The sequence below is a fragment of the Chrysemys picta genome, chromosome 8, assembly GCF_011386835.1.
Source record: "Chrysemys picta bellii isolate R12L10 chromosome 8, ASM1138683v2, whole genome shotgun sequence".
NCBI lineage: Eukaryota > Metazoa > Chordata > Testudines > Emydidae > Chrysemys > Chrysemys picta.
Window position 1 is genome coordinate 6,187,330 of NC_088798.1, and position 15,218 is coordinate 6,202,547.

The window sequence follows — 15,218 nt, forward strand, 5'->3', positions numbered from 1 at the left end:
CATCTGTTCTCTCTTGTCTTATACTTAGACTGTAAGTTCACTGGGGCAGGGACTGACTTTTTATTCTGTGTTTGTACAGCACCTAGCACAATGGGGTCCTGTGCCATGGTTGGGGTTCCTCAACAGGCAGCTATACAAATAAATACCAAGAGTAAATTCCTAGAGGCGTGGTGTATAAGTTGTTCCACAATCTTCAAAGGTAAAAGGTGGAGGCCCCAACACTGGACTCATTTAAAAGCAGATAAGACAAAGAGCAGGAGAACAAACCACAAGGAAAAACCTTGCATTGATAAGGACGTGGAGCACATCCACCAGGACTCTTTCATCTCTCACATCTTTGGGGACTTCCCAGCCCCCCCTCAACATTTTCCCTTCTCCTGATGCTTACCTGAAGTGACTTTTTGTTGTATTAGTCAGTAAAGAATGAGGTGGTTCCCAATGGAACTCTGATACTCAATAAACACATGGGTGGCAGATGAAAACAACTTCCAAAGGAGATTTTTTACTAAACTAGTTTTACAGGATTCCACAAGTGTAGATGGACAGAGCACCATAGTCTATGACACGTTTTTCTTGTCTTATGATGATTTATTTCTCTCATTCTTAACAGGCTCCCTGGTTTCACTGAATATTTATGGTCTTCACAGAAACCCCACAGTCTGGCATGATCCAGAGGTACTTCTTTTTTTACTTGAGACTGATAAGATATTTTTGGAGATTGGATAGCTATTCTTTGTGCAAACTCACTTGTTGGATCAACGAGAAGTTCCTATGTGCACAGGAAGCAGCAAGCAGGCCCTTTTCTTGGGTAGATGGCCATTTTTCACTAGATGTATGTAGATAACACAATGTTCATGCTGTATGAGGACTCCACTTAACTGTAGATTGTAGGTGGTATGTGAAGACCTTTGGATAATGGGAGGTCCAGACAAAACTAAATTTTATTTCTATGTGAATTTTTAATTAAGGGTGGAGAGAGAACCAAGTTCACCCATGAATTGGGTCAAATCCTAAAGCTGACACAATACCTTTCATTGCCCTGACTCCTCCCAGATTTGTTTGGGCCACACCCACCCAACTTCATTTTGGGAAGTTTGTAGATCTCTCAAGGATCTTCTGTACGGGCCCATTTCTCTGCTGTAAGCTGGGAGTCATATACTAATACAAGGTGTTAGCTATGGAGAGAGACTGTGATGGAAATTGTGTCCCTTTTCCCTTCCCAAACCATTGGTACACATTGCCCTATGGCATTAAGATAAGGCCGTTTACTTGCCTTTAGTGGGCTTGTGCAAGGGTAACTGAGAGTGGAATCTGGCCCTTACTAGCTAAGCTCGGTTGCCAAACTAAGCAATAGTTTCAGAACTACGTGTCTTTCCTATTCTTTGCAGGTCTTCGACCCTTTGAGATTCTCACCAGAGAACTCAGCAGGACGCCATTCCTATGCTTTTCTGCCTTTTGCAGCTGGACCCAGGTGGAGTACATTTAATTCTATACGTCACTTTAGTTAAATAAAATCCTCTTCCCTGGACACTGATGTATCACTCTCACCTTGGGGTGACAATCTGGTTCCCGTGAAGTCAGTGGGAGTTTTGCCATTCACTTCAAGGGGAATAAAATTTCATCTTTTGTCTTTGCCATGAGCCATATCAGAGTGTTCTTGTTTTACACGTGCTCTCAAGGTATTCAACAGTGTGTGCTTAAAAAGAAACATTGGGACTGAAGCAAAACTCCAAATCCAAACATCCCCTAACTCTGGAAACTCTTGGACCTGGATCCAGCTCAGGCTTATGTCTGTTTAAATGCACAGCATGTCAGAACAATACCTCCATAGCATCTTCAATGTGGTCCCCTATACATGGTTTGACCTTGAACTCATCGGCAAGGCCCCTGCTTCTCTCCACTCTTACGTCCCACTTTTTGCTGTGCTGCCTGTAGGGAACCTTGTTGATTGGTATAGAAAATTATTTTCTTATTTTCCTGCCCTGGCCTCTGTCTGCTTGTTTGTTTGTCAACTCTTTGGGGGAAGGGACTGTCCTTTGTTGTCTATCTTGCCAAGTGTCTAGCACTTTGTAGGCTCTATTGCACAATAATATTAGTTATTAAGACATGGGGTGGTCTAGTGGACAGGGGCACTGGGCTGTTAGTCTGGAGACTTGGGATCTATGCCTGGCTTACCCACTGATGTGCTGTGAGACCTTGGGCAAGCCAGTCTCCTCTGGGCCAGGTCTGTAAAACACACATATTGTGAGGATAAATTCCATTAATGATTGCAAGTTGCTCAGATATTACTACTAAGGACCAAACAGGTAAGAAAATACTGTAATATAATGCTCCTACTTGATTCAGATTGATCTAGATTGCTGACTAATCTGGGTGCAAGCAAATAATATAGTTTTAATAGGGCTAAATGTAAATGTCTGCATCTGGGAACAGAGAATGTAGGCCATACTTACAGAGTGGTGGACTCCATGCTGGGAAGCTGTGACTCTGAAAAAGATTTAGGGGCTGGTTGGATAATCACCTGAATATGAGCTCCCAGTGTGATGCTGGGGCCGTAAAAGGGATGCATAAACCAGGGAATCTCAAGTAGGTGTAGAGAAGTTATTGGACCTCTCTCTGTGGCACTGGTGCAATCACCATTGGAATACTGTGTCCAGTTCTGGTGCCCACCATTCAAGAAGGAAGATTTTTTTAAAACTGGAGAGAGTTCAGAGAAGAGCTACAAGAATGATTAAAGGATTAGAAAACCTGCCTTATAGTGATAGACTCAAGGAAATCAATGTATTTAACTTAATAAAGAGGGGGGGAGGGATAGCTCAGTTGTTTGAGCATTGGCCTGCTAAAGCCAGGGTTGTGAGCTCAGTCCTTGAGGAAACAACTTAGGGATCAGGGGCAAAAATCAGTACTTGGTCCTCCTAGTGAAGACAGGGGGCTGGACTGGATGACCTTTCAGGGTCCTTTTCTAGGAGATAACAATATAATATATGTAGATATACCTATTATTAAAAACCATTAGGTGCTGCTCATTGTTCTCTCCTGTTCCACCACAGGGACCAGATTCCCAGACAGTGTAGACGGCATAGTTTCATCAACTTCACTGAATCTATGCTGATTCACACCAGCCCTCTGCCTATGTTTGTTTCTAATGAACTATCCAGTAGAGCTGGTGAGGAATTTCCCGTTGGAATAATTTTCTGACACAAGAGGCAATTTCTTCCAAACTGAAATTTTCCTTTGGAACATCTAAATAAATGCTCCCCAGTCTCCCCACGCTGCCTGCCTGGCTTACGGGGGTTTTCATTTAGATTTTCCTCAAAAATTTCCAACAAAAATTGGAAATGTTCTTGAGGAAAATTTCCTTTTTGCTAAGACTGCATTTTCTGTTGGAAAATGAGGCCAGTGGGAAAATCCCAACCAGCTTCAGTGCTCAGTTTATCCAGAACAAATACAGGTAGAAAGCCGATGCTTAGCCAATCTCAATCCACATAGAAAAGTCGATGGCTCTTTGCCACTTTAAACTGGCTTCGGACCTGGTCTTTATACTAAGGAAAAAAATGAGGAGTCTTTGTGGCACCTTAGAGACTAACAAATTTATACTGTGACTGGAGAGAGCAAAGTGCAGCACTTGGTATTTTTCGTGCCCGACATAATTAAATAAAACAGGTATGTTCTCTGGCTGCAGGCATTAGCTGAGGAAGATGTTTAACATCAGATGACAATTACATTTACAGCTCTGCTGCCATCGCTTTTCTACTTGGTGAAGAAAGAGCAGGTGCTGGCCGCTTCTCTGCACCACAGTCTACTCAGGGAATTGGGGGCTCGTCGGCTCCCCAGGCTGTCACCTCTCCAGGCTTATTTGAGATGAAAAAAATTACAAAAATGCGAAATTTCTTGTGGGAAGGAATTTCCATTTTCCAGCCCTTTCTACTAACCACTCAATAGAAGTGAATCCCGGTAACAATTTCAGTGGCTGCCTCTTGTGCTCGGTTTACTATGTGAAGTGGCTTTGGTAACTTTAGAGAGGAAATATTTGTCGCTTCTCTCCGCTCAGGAACTGCATCGGGCAGCAGTTTGCCATGAATGAGATGAAAGTGGCTCTCGCACTGACTCTGCTGCGCTTTGAACTCTCCCCTGATCCAGCCAAGCCCCCCATCAAAATACCTCAGGCCACCCTGCGCTCCAAGAACGGGATTCACCTGCACCTGAGGAAACTCCAGTGACACTTAAATCACTGGGACAGGATGTGATACATGACAGAGTTTAATCTAAATTTGATTGAATAACTAGAGCTGGGTGGGAACTGAAATTCCCCTTTCATGGGAAATTCTGTGATTTCAAAATGTTTTCATTCAGAATTGCAATGGAAACAGAATTTCAAAATTTCCCACAAAATGAATTTTTAAAAAATCATTTTAATAAAATTTTAAAAATTCTTTTGAGATTATCAAAACTTTTTGCTCTGATTTTGCCTTTTAAATAAAAGGCAAAACAAAAAGTTGGTCTGAAATAAACAAATCTAAACCTGTAACAGTGTCAAAAAAGATTGATCAATTTTTTAGGAAAAACAAAATTCTGTCAAAAGCAACAAATTCTGTTGAAATTTTCCCAATCGGTTCTAGTCAAAACAAAGGCTGTGTTTTATCTCTGCAGATGTATCCCTGCTAACTCTTCTTTGTGATTAACGAAAAAAATATTTGGGGGGTGGAGAAAGGACCATGGAGATGCAGCTGTGTATTTTTATTGATCATCATAATAGTTTAGCAAGGGCTCAGCGTTGTACAGAAGAGAGAGGACAGCGTCCCCACACTTAGAGATTTACAGTGGGGCTAGATTCTGACACAAGGGGTGAAGAAGGGATGGGAGAGAGTAAGGAGATTCCTCTTCCTCTCTCCTTGTATGCTCTGCACACGGGCCTGCCAGATTTCCAGCCCCTGTGCAGGGACCACTTCCTCTGAGGGAGTGAGACGAGTAGGTAGGGAGTTGTACTGGTGTACCCCAGAAAGGGTACTGCAGTAAGTCCACCAAGGGACGGGAGCGCTCTGCAATTCCTGCTGGAGTAGTGTGCCTCCACACTGCGCCCCAGGCGATGCTACGTTTAATAGGAAGAAGCCCTACATAGCGGTAATGATCATTATTGTTTATTTACATGAGTGCCTAGAATCCCCAATCAGGGGTCGGGACCCAGGTGGGCTGTTTGGGCACTGGACACTTCACATGACTCTAGATAGGACGTAAATCAATGGCCGGTTCGTTGCACAAAAGTTGCCTCTCTTTAATCTTCCCCTGCCTTCCATTCAGGGCACTGCAACGGCTGATCTGTTGCCATGGGACGGCCTGATCCAGCCCTTCAGCTAACTCAATGAAGCAAATCCTGGTCTACACTGAACAGTTCTACAGGAATAACCATGTCGGGGAGGGGTGTGATTTTCACTGCTGGTCTTATACCAGTAATAGCCCTAATGTGGATGCATTGACAACATTATTAAGGTGCCTTATACCCATATAGTTCTTCCCATCCCATACAGAAATAGCTATACTGGTACAGAGCACATTTATACCCATATAGCAGCATCCACACAAGGGAGGGACGTTGTCCCACTTTACCTGTAGTGGCATAGTCAAAGCGGCGCAACTTTTGACTGTACACCGTAGAGCAAAATTGTGTGTGGCAGATCAGGCATCCCAACGACCCAGCAAGCAATTTAATCAGTGTTTGTAAGGATTAAATTCAAGTGTAACCCCTTTTATCAACTTGTTTGTATCTAAATTATCTTGAGATTTCACAGCTGTGTCAATGATGAATAAATTAAATAGTGAGCATTAAAAAATATCTTCATGCCATCTTATTAGCACATTAGGCTTCTAAATAAAAATGTATCCGGATTCACACTCTCAGATCCCCGCCTCTCATCCTGTGGCCGAGTGTGTCTCTTGCTGTGGCCTTGTGCAATGTCCTCATTCCTCTAATGCCTGGAGAACCAAACAGAGATTGGAGCCCCATTGTGCCAGGAACTGTAGAAACACATGGTGAGAGACAGTCCCTGTCCAAGACGGACAAAGGATGGGGAGAGAAACACAGGGGAAATGACTTGACAAAGGTCATGCAATGTCAGTCAGTAGCAGAACTGGGAGTAGAACCCAGGTCTCCCAATGTAGTGTCCTAGCCACTAGACGACACTGCCACCCCAACAAGGGACTCTGCTGATTGTCAGGGTATGACTGTTTGGGAAATCTGTACGATTTGTGGATTCAGTGTGAGATTATGGACTCTCTGTGCATATTTTTAGCAAGCAGCAAACCCCATTTTGAACGTGGGGGCTTTGAGTGCTGTCTTCTCTGTTCCCTCTTTACCTCCAGGTTGAACTGAAATTCTGACAGGGCTGACAATAGAGGCTCATTAACTTGGGATGGTCCTCTAGTCAAATACAAACATGTTAAACAATAGTTTAAATCTCAACCGGGAAAACTGGTTTGTCAGAACAGAGGGTGTCTGGCAATGAAGTTACCTAGTAGAGGTCTATCATTTGTTAAGGCTGTTCCAGGAGTCACTTGACCAAAAGCCTGAAAGGTTATAAAAGGACTCACAGGGGGATGACTGAGAGCCATAGAGGAGTTTTGGGCAGGAGAGGGAGAAGGGATGGAGTGGCCAAGGGCAGAATCGGAGAGCTGGGTGGAGATGGCTCCATGTTTCGGGACACAAGGCAGGCACTGACACAAGAAGGACTCCAGACCCTAACATAAGGACAGTGCCTGGACTCTGTTCAGACTCTGGAGGCTTAGGACATCCAGGGGATTCCACGGCTGGATCCCCTCATGGCAGTCTGGTGAGTAACCGAGAGGAGGGGCTCAGTTGGAGCTGTGACAAAGGTGCCTCTTACAAAAGACCCCTAAAAGGAAGGAGAGATGGCTCTATCATCCACGGAATATACACTACATCCAGCCATCAAGTTACACCTACCTTCCAAATACACTCCTTGTAAATCATTACTGTCTCACACACACAATTGTCCGCCGACACTAGAGTGTGCTGGAACAGGTTGGCTTATTTTGGATGCTGTAAAGTGCCTTAATTCATCCAAGAAATGTGACTACCGAGGAACAGTCACATGCCAGTGCATCTGTGGTTATGTGAAGGGGCTGTGATTCTTTAATCGTTTAAACTCAAGTGTATGGTATTATTTAACTAGAACATACAGCATAAGCTACCAATTAGTTGGCAGATACAAAATGAGTAACATACCATAGAGATACCTAACAAATATTAAGATCCCAGTAAAACTTTCTAGAGAAGACTGGCTGCAATCTGCATCACTCTTTCTGCTTCTTGAAAAGACCATTTAAATCACCCTTGGACTTTAATACAAATTATCTCTATTTGTCTTAGGTTCTACACAAACTATCACTAGTTACATAACAAACAAAGAAGCCAACTAGGTGGGTAGCTGCTACGTTCAGTAACTGACGGATCAGTTTTCCTGCTCACTCCAAGGCTCTGGGTGTAGTGTGGAGTTTTCTGCATGCTTTGGAAAACAGGTCATCTTCCAATTAGAAGTACATTTCTGGCCCTTATGGGGGTAAAGAGCTGTAAATGCAGCACATTTTGAGTCAGATCTTCAGCTCAGTTTTTGGCCCTTTCTGTCTGCGAGGCTATAGAAATATTCATGCTGATAACCTCACAGTTTATACTGAAACAAGAACAGGACGCAAGGAACCGCTAAATATTTCATTGCTCTTTCCACTATAGGCCCAATTCAGCCCTGGTGCAAACAGGGTGCGTACACCAAATGAGGCTCTGTATGTTTGTAGAATTTCAGTATACCTCCCTGGGGCTTTAATGCAAGAGGTCAGAGAAGTAGCTGATCTGGTAAAACACACTCATTGAGGAATGTGACTGATTTGCTGCAATAAGCCATCAGAGCACTGCGTGTACTAGAGGACAAGGTCAGAGATATTTTTTTTATTGTGTAAGCAATCTTACAAAGGTCACCCCCGTTCAACAACAAGTCTATCATCCTCACTAGTGTCTATGTACGTAGCTGGGAAGTACGATTCCCTCCATTGCAGGAATTCCTGGGTAAAACGCTATGGCCTGCGTTATACAGGAGATCAGAGCAAATGATCCGATACTCCTACTGGACTTAATATAGATGAATCCAGTGTCTGAGTGCCTCAGTTTACCCATCAGTAAAACAGACAAACCGCAGATCTGAAACTTGATCAGGGTCCACCATGCACCAATGGACCTTATTTTTATAGTGGGCCAAAACCAAAACCCCCTGTTCTAAATACCCCCCAAACCCAGGAATGTATGCTTAAGTCTCACCCTGGGTGTGAGGGTTAATTAATGTTGTTTTAGTGTGTGTCTACACTGCCATGTAAGCCCAGGGTTCGAACTCAGGCTCGAGCCAAACCCTCCTTCCATCTATACACAAATCACGCTCAGAGCTCAGACTCAGGATATGAGCACCCCATGGGGGTGCAGGGCCAGAGCCTAAGTCAAGATGGGACCCAGGTTTCAGGCCATATTGCTTTCCAGTGCAGACACAGCCCTACTGGACTCGTGCTCTGGGAGACCCCCAGTCTCATGCTGTGCAATGGCAGGCCAGCAGATATTACTGCCAACCCTCGCATTAAAGCCTCCCTAGGATAATCAAGTATCAGGGGGTAGCCGTGTTAGTCTGTATCTACAAAAACAACAAGGAGTCTGGTGGCACCTTAAAGACTAACAGATTTATTTAGGCATAAGCTTTCGCGAGTAAAGACCTCACTTCTTCGGATGCATAGAGTGAAAGTTACAGATGCAGGCATTATATACTGACACATGGAGAGCAGGTTCTCTACTTGCGAAGTAACTCCCTGCTCTCCATGTGTCAGTATATAATGCCTGCATCTGTAACTTTCACTCTATGCATCCGAAGAAGTGAGGTTTTTACTCACGAAAGCTTATGCCCAAGTAAATCTGTTAGTCTTTAAGGTGCCACCAGACTCCTTGTTGGTTTTCTAGGATAATCAGTTTATCTGATGCCGATGTAGGCACGATGAGTTTGTCTAAGTCGCCACAGAACTTTTCTTTCTCGTTTTCAGCATTCGTCATGGTAGGAGCATAAGCGCTGATGGTGGTAACGTACCGCTTATGTTTCAATGGCAACTACAAAACCATTGGATGATCACTTATGCCTTTAGGTAGACTTTTAAGCTTGCAAGCAATGGAGTTGCTAATGGCAAAGCCAACATACAGTTGTCCTGGCTCTGAGGCTGGGCAACCTCCCCAGAAGAATGTGTATCCTGCACCCATCTTTGCCAATTGACCTTCGTTCACTGAGCAAGGCAATGTCAACCCTATCCCTGGCCAGTTCTCTTGCAACGAGAGCTGTGCCTCTCTTAGGTCGGCTGGTGGAAGGGTTGTTGCATAAAGCGCTAACATTCCATGAAGCTAATGTAAGCCCAAGCGGCCGTGACCAGCCACACCTGCAAAGCCTGCACAGACTGGAGGCAGAGCTTAAAATTCAGTCTGTTTGTTTGTTTTGGTTGTTTGAAGGACCGTGTGCTGTGGCTGGCAGTTGGAAGCTGTGAGCTTCAAAGGAAGGTTTGAAAGCTAGAAGCCTCTGGTAAGTGGCTGAGCCTTCATCAGTGGGCGGGGCATTCATACAGGCCAGGGCTTTATAAAGCAGCGCACAAGCGACCAGGGAGCTTTGCGACCAGGGGCTGCTAACAGGGAGTTTCGCAAGGGAGTTTGGAAGGGGAGCAGGAAGGGGGCGAGGGTCCCTTGCCGGTTCCATCTGTTTTCTCTTGATTCCCCTTAATACTTATAAAGCAACTACATTCATAACTTTTTGCTTAAACAACCCTTTCAGCGGAGAGGGGGCTGCAGATGGGAGTTTGACAGAGGGAGGCTTACGATGGTTAGGAAGACCCGCAACACCTGTGCCAGCACTGCTACTGTCTCCTCCACCTGTGCCTGTAGCCAGACAGAGCGCCTGAGCATGGATGCCTCTACCCAGATCCTGGTGTGGTTTTGCAAAGACTGTAACTTGCAATTTCCACTTACTGATATCCAGGCTGCGGGGACCATCCAATGTGAGAGGTGCCTGCTGGTGGAATCTCTCAGGCAGCAGGTGGGAGAGCTACAGGAGGAGGTGGCTAGGTTGAGGAGCATCCGAATCCACGAGCAATTCCTCGACAGTGTCCATGTGGAGACAGCTGAGGTAGCTGTCCCAGTACACAGGACTGCTGATACACCACTGGTGGAGGAGGAGATGGCTCAGGGTGGACACTGGCAGCTGGTTACTTCTGGCAGCAGGCAGTGCTCCACCCTTGCTCCGAACCCTCCTGCCGTGGTTATAGGTAACCGTTATGCTCTTCTTGATACAGGAAAGAAGGAATCACTCCCTACAGTAAAGGAGGAGAAGCCTCGTACCCCTAAAGCTGGAAAGTCTGCTGCCACCACTGCGAATAGGAAACGTAGGGTAGTGGTGGTCGGAGACTCTCTGCTGAGGGGGACGGAGGCGCCCATCTGTCGCCCTGACATTTCATCTCGGGAGGTATGCTGCCTGCCGGGGGCCCGTATGCGAGACGTTACGGAGGCATTGTCGAGGATTATCCAGCCCTCTGACTACTACCCCATGCTACTCATCCATGTGGGCACAAATGATACTGCGCGGTGTGACACTGAGCAGATCAAGAGTGACTACAGGGCTCTGGGAGTACGGGTGAAGGAGTTTGGAGCGCAGGTGGTATTCTCTTCAATTCTTCCTGTCAAAGGTAGGGGCCCGGGCAGAGACAGATGCATCATGGAGGTGAATGCCTGGCTGCGAAGATGGTGTCGCCAGGAGGGCTTTGGCTTCCTAGACCACGGGATGCTATTCGAGGAAGGACTGCTAGGCAGAGATGGCGTTCACCTTTCGAGGAGAGGAAAGACCCTATTCGGACACAGACTGGCTAACCTAGTGAGGAGGGCTTTAAACTAGGTTCGACGGGGACAGGTGAGCAAAGCCCACACGTAAGTGGGGAACATGGAGACCGGGGAGATGGGTCAGAAACGAGAGGGAGTGTGGGCTATATTGGCAGAGAGAAAGGAGAGTCAGGACAAAACTGGGAGGAAAGATCAAACCAGTATCTTAGATGCCTATATACAAATGCGAGAAGTATGGGGAATAAGCAGGAAGAACTGGAAGTGCTAATAAATAAATACAACTATGACATTGTCGGCATCACTGAAACTTGGTGGGATAATACACATGATTGGAATGTTGGTGTGGATGGGTACAGCTTGCTCAGGAAGGATAGACAGGGGAAAAAGGGAGGAGGTGTTGCCTTATATATTAAAAATGTACACACTTGGACTGAGGTAGAGATGGACATAGGAGACGGAAGTGTTGAGAGTCTCTGGGTTAGGCTAAAAGGGGCAAAAAACAAGGGAGATGTCATGCTAGGAGTCTACTACAGGCCACCTAACCAGGTGGAAGAGGTGGATGAGGCTTTTTTCAAGCAACTAACAAAATCATCCAAAGCCCAAGATTTGGTGGTGATGGGGGACTTCAACTATCCGGATATATGTTGGGAAAATAACACAGCAGGGCACAGACTATCCAACAAATTCTTGGACTGCATTGGAGACAACTTTTTATTTCAGAAGGTTGAAAAAGCTACTGGGGGGAAGCTGTTCTAGACTTGATTTTAACAAATAGGGAGGAACTCGTTGAGAATGTGAAAGTAGAAGGCAGCCTAGGTGAAAGTGATCATGAAATCATAGAGTTTGCAATTCTAACGAAGGGTAGAAGGGAGAACAGCAAAATAGAGACAATGGATTTCAGGAAGGCAGATTTTGGGAAACTCAGAGAGCTGATAGGTAAGGTCCCATGGGAATCAAGACTGAGGGGAAAAACAACTGAGGAGAGTTGGCAGTTTTTCAAAGGGACACTATTAAGGGCCCAAAAGCAAGCTATTCCGCTGGTTAGGAAAGATAGAAAATGTGGCAAAAGACCACCGTGGCTTAACCACGAGATCTTGCATGATCTAAAAAATAAAAAGGAGTCATATAAAAAATGGAAACTAGGACAGATTACAAAGGATGAATATAGGCAAACAACACAGGAATGCAGGGGCAAGATTAGAAAGGCAAAGGCACAAAATGAGCTCAAACTAGCTACGGGAATAAAAGGAAACAAGAAGACTTTTTATCAATACATTAGAAGCAAGAGGAAGACCAAAGACAGGGTAGGCCCACTGCTTAGTGAAGAGGGAGAAACAGTAACAGGAAACTTGGAAATGGCAGAGATGCTTAATGACTTCTTTGTTTCGGTCTTCACCGAGAAGTCTGAAGGAATGCCTAACATAGAGAATACTAATGGGAAGGGGGTAGGTTTAGCGGATAAAATAAAAAAAGAACAAGTTAAAAATCACTTAGAAAAGTTAGATGCCTGCAAGTCACCCGGGCCTGATGAAATGCATCCTAGAATACTCAAGGAGCTAATAGAGGAGGTATCTGAGCCTCTAGCTATTATCTTTGGAAAGTCATGGGAGACGGGAGAGATTCCAGAAGACTGGAAAAGGGCAAATATAGTGCCCATCTATAAAAAGGGAAATAAAAACAACCCAGGAAACTACAGACCAGTTAGTTTAACTTCTGTGCCAGGGAAGATAATGGAGCAAGTAATTAAGGAAATCATCTGCAAACATTTGGAAGGTGGTAAGGTGATAGGGAACAGCCAGCATGGATTTGTGAAGAACAAATCATGTCAAACCAATCTGATAGCTTTCTTTGATAGGATAACGAGCCTTGTGGATAGGGGTGAAGCTGTGGATGTGGTGTACCTTGACTTTAGTAAGGCATTTGATACGGTCTCGCATGATATTCTTATCGATAAACTAGGCAAATACAATTTAGATGGGGCTACTATAAGGTGGGTGCATAACTGGCTGGATAGCCGTACTCAGAGAGTTGTTATTAATGGTTCCCAATCCTGCTGGAAAGGCATAACGAGTGGGGTACCGCAGGGGTCTGTTTTGGGACCGGCTCTGTTCAATATCTTCATCAACGACTTAGATATTGGCATAGAAAGTACGCTTATTAAGTTTGCAGATGATACCAAACTGGGAGGGATTGCAACTACTTTGGAGGACAGGGTCATAATTCAAAATGATCTGGACAAATTGGAGAAATGGTCTGAGTTAAACAGGATGAAGTTTAACAAAGACAAATGCAAAGTGCTCCACTTAGGAAGGAAAAATCAATTTCACACATACAGAATGGGAAGAGACTGTCTAGGAAGGAGTACGGCAGAAAGGGATCTAGGGGTTATAGTGGACCACAAGCTAAATATGAGTCAACAGTGTGATGCTGTTGCAAAAAAAGCAAACATGATTCTGGGATGTATTAACAGGTGTGTTGTGAGCAAGACACGAGAAGTCATTCTTCCGCTCTACTCTGCTCTGGTTAGGCCTCAGCTGGAGTATCGTGTCCAGTTCTGGGCGCCGCATTTTAAAAAAGATGTGGAGAAATTGGAGAGGGTCCAGAGAAGAGCAACAAGAATGATTAAAGGTCTTGAGAACATGACCTATGAAGGAAGGCTGAAAGAATTGGCTTTGTTTAGTTTGGAAAAGAGAAGACTGAGAGGGGACATGATAGCAGTTTTCAGGTATCTAAAAGGGTGTCATAAGGAGGAGGGAGAAAACTTGTTCACCTTAGCCTCTAAGGATAGAACCAGAAACAATGGGTTTAAACTGCAGCAAGAGAGGTCTAGGTTGGACATTAGGAAAAAGTTCCTAACTGTCAGGGTGGTTAAACACTGGAACAAATTGCCTAGGGAGGTTGTGGAATCTCCATCTCTGGAGATATTTAAGAGTAGGTTAGATAAACGTCTATCGGGGATGGTCTAGACAGTATTTGGTCCTGCCATGCGGGCAGGGGACTGGACTCGATGACCTCTCGAGGTCCCTTCCAGTCCTAGAATCTATGAATCTATGAAAAAAGAGAAGCAGAGCAGAGCGGCTCACAGGGGGCAGGTAGTGGAAGGGAGCAGACTGGTGCTCTGAGGGGAAAATACTGCCCAGGAGCTCCTTGCCTGAGGACTGACTGCACTAACCAGTGGAAACCTACAAAGGAGAGAGAAATGACTGAGCGTGCAGGTCAGAGACTTGGCTGAAGTGACTTACTCCATGAAGCTAAAGGGGTAGGAAGGGGAAGCGGCTTGACACCCCAATGTGTCCGGTGTAGCTGCCCACCATTTGGCCCCGATCCAGAGCCCAGTGGAGAGTGAAGGCCCGGGCTCTCCTATCCACTCCCAGAGGACATTACAGCACCAGGGACCTTCACTTAAGGCACTGGTCCCCAAACCTTTTTGTCACCCCCCCTTATCTGGTCCGTGCCTCCCTCAGAAGCCAAGGTCAGGAGCTGGGCCCAGGAGCAGGTCCAGGAGCCGAGGGCTCCAGTTGAGAGCAGGGCTGGCGCTGGGAGTGGGGCTGTGGTCAGGGGCAGGAACGGGGCCGCAGCTGGGGCTGGAGCTGCAGCAGGGGGTAGGCCAGAGTGGAGCTGGGAGCCGGCCCAGACCCCACCATGCCCCCCAGAACGTTCCTCCAGGCCTCTCTAAGGAGGCGTGCCCCACTGTTAAGGGACCCCTGATCTAAGATGATAGCCCTTCTGGAATAGACCTTGACTGCCCAAGGGCCCATTCCCCAAATCCCTTTGCCTCTCGGAGGATTCCCATCTTGGGGCGGGGCACTGAAAGGCAGGACCACTTTTGAGAGTTTCCCAGGTCCCCCCAGCCATTGGCTGTATGGCCACAGCTCTCAGGTAGGGAAAGACGTGGGGTTATGCAGCTATGTATACGCACACACCATCCAGATTAGTGTCAACAGAGAATAGGCAGAGGGAAGGTAAATACAGTGAGTGGTGTCTGTGAAATCTGTCCGTTAGGAAATGATCCGGGCAGGCGGCGGCTTTCTTGTCCTACCCTTTAACAGACGCCACAATCGTATGTTAGTGTCATGTTTGTGGGGGACTATAAGCTGGTTGGCCGGGGCTCGTCCCCTCTGGGGCAGCGGGGAGCCAGACCGCCTCGCTACTTTGGTCAGTTGTGTCGGGAAATTAGCTCGGCTGTGCGGTAAACAGCCAATAGCTCCGGCCCTCAGGCAGGGGCTGAGCAAACAGTTGAATAGTAGCAGGTCGAGGCCCTGGATCAGGGCGGGGCATCAAATAATCAGTGGCTCAGGCCCTCAGG

At 46.0% G+C, this 15,218-nt stretch overlaps 1 pseudogene; it reads left to right on the forward strand.

Annotated features, from left to right (window-relative positions):
- LOC101945784 (cytochrome P450 4B1-like) overlaps positions 1 to 5,814 on the forward strand; it is a 28,874-nt pseudogene extending 23,060 nt beyond the window's left edge.
- Positions 5,815 to 15,218: the final 9,404 nt, after the last annotated feature.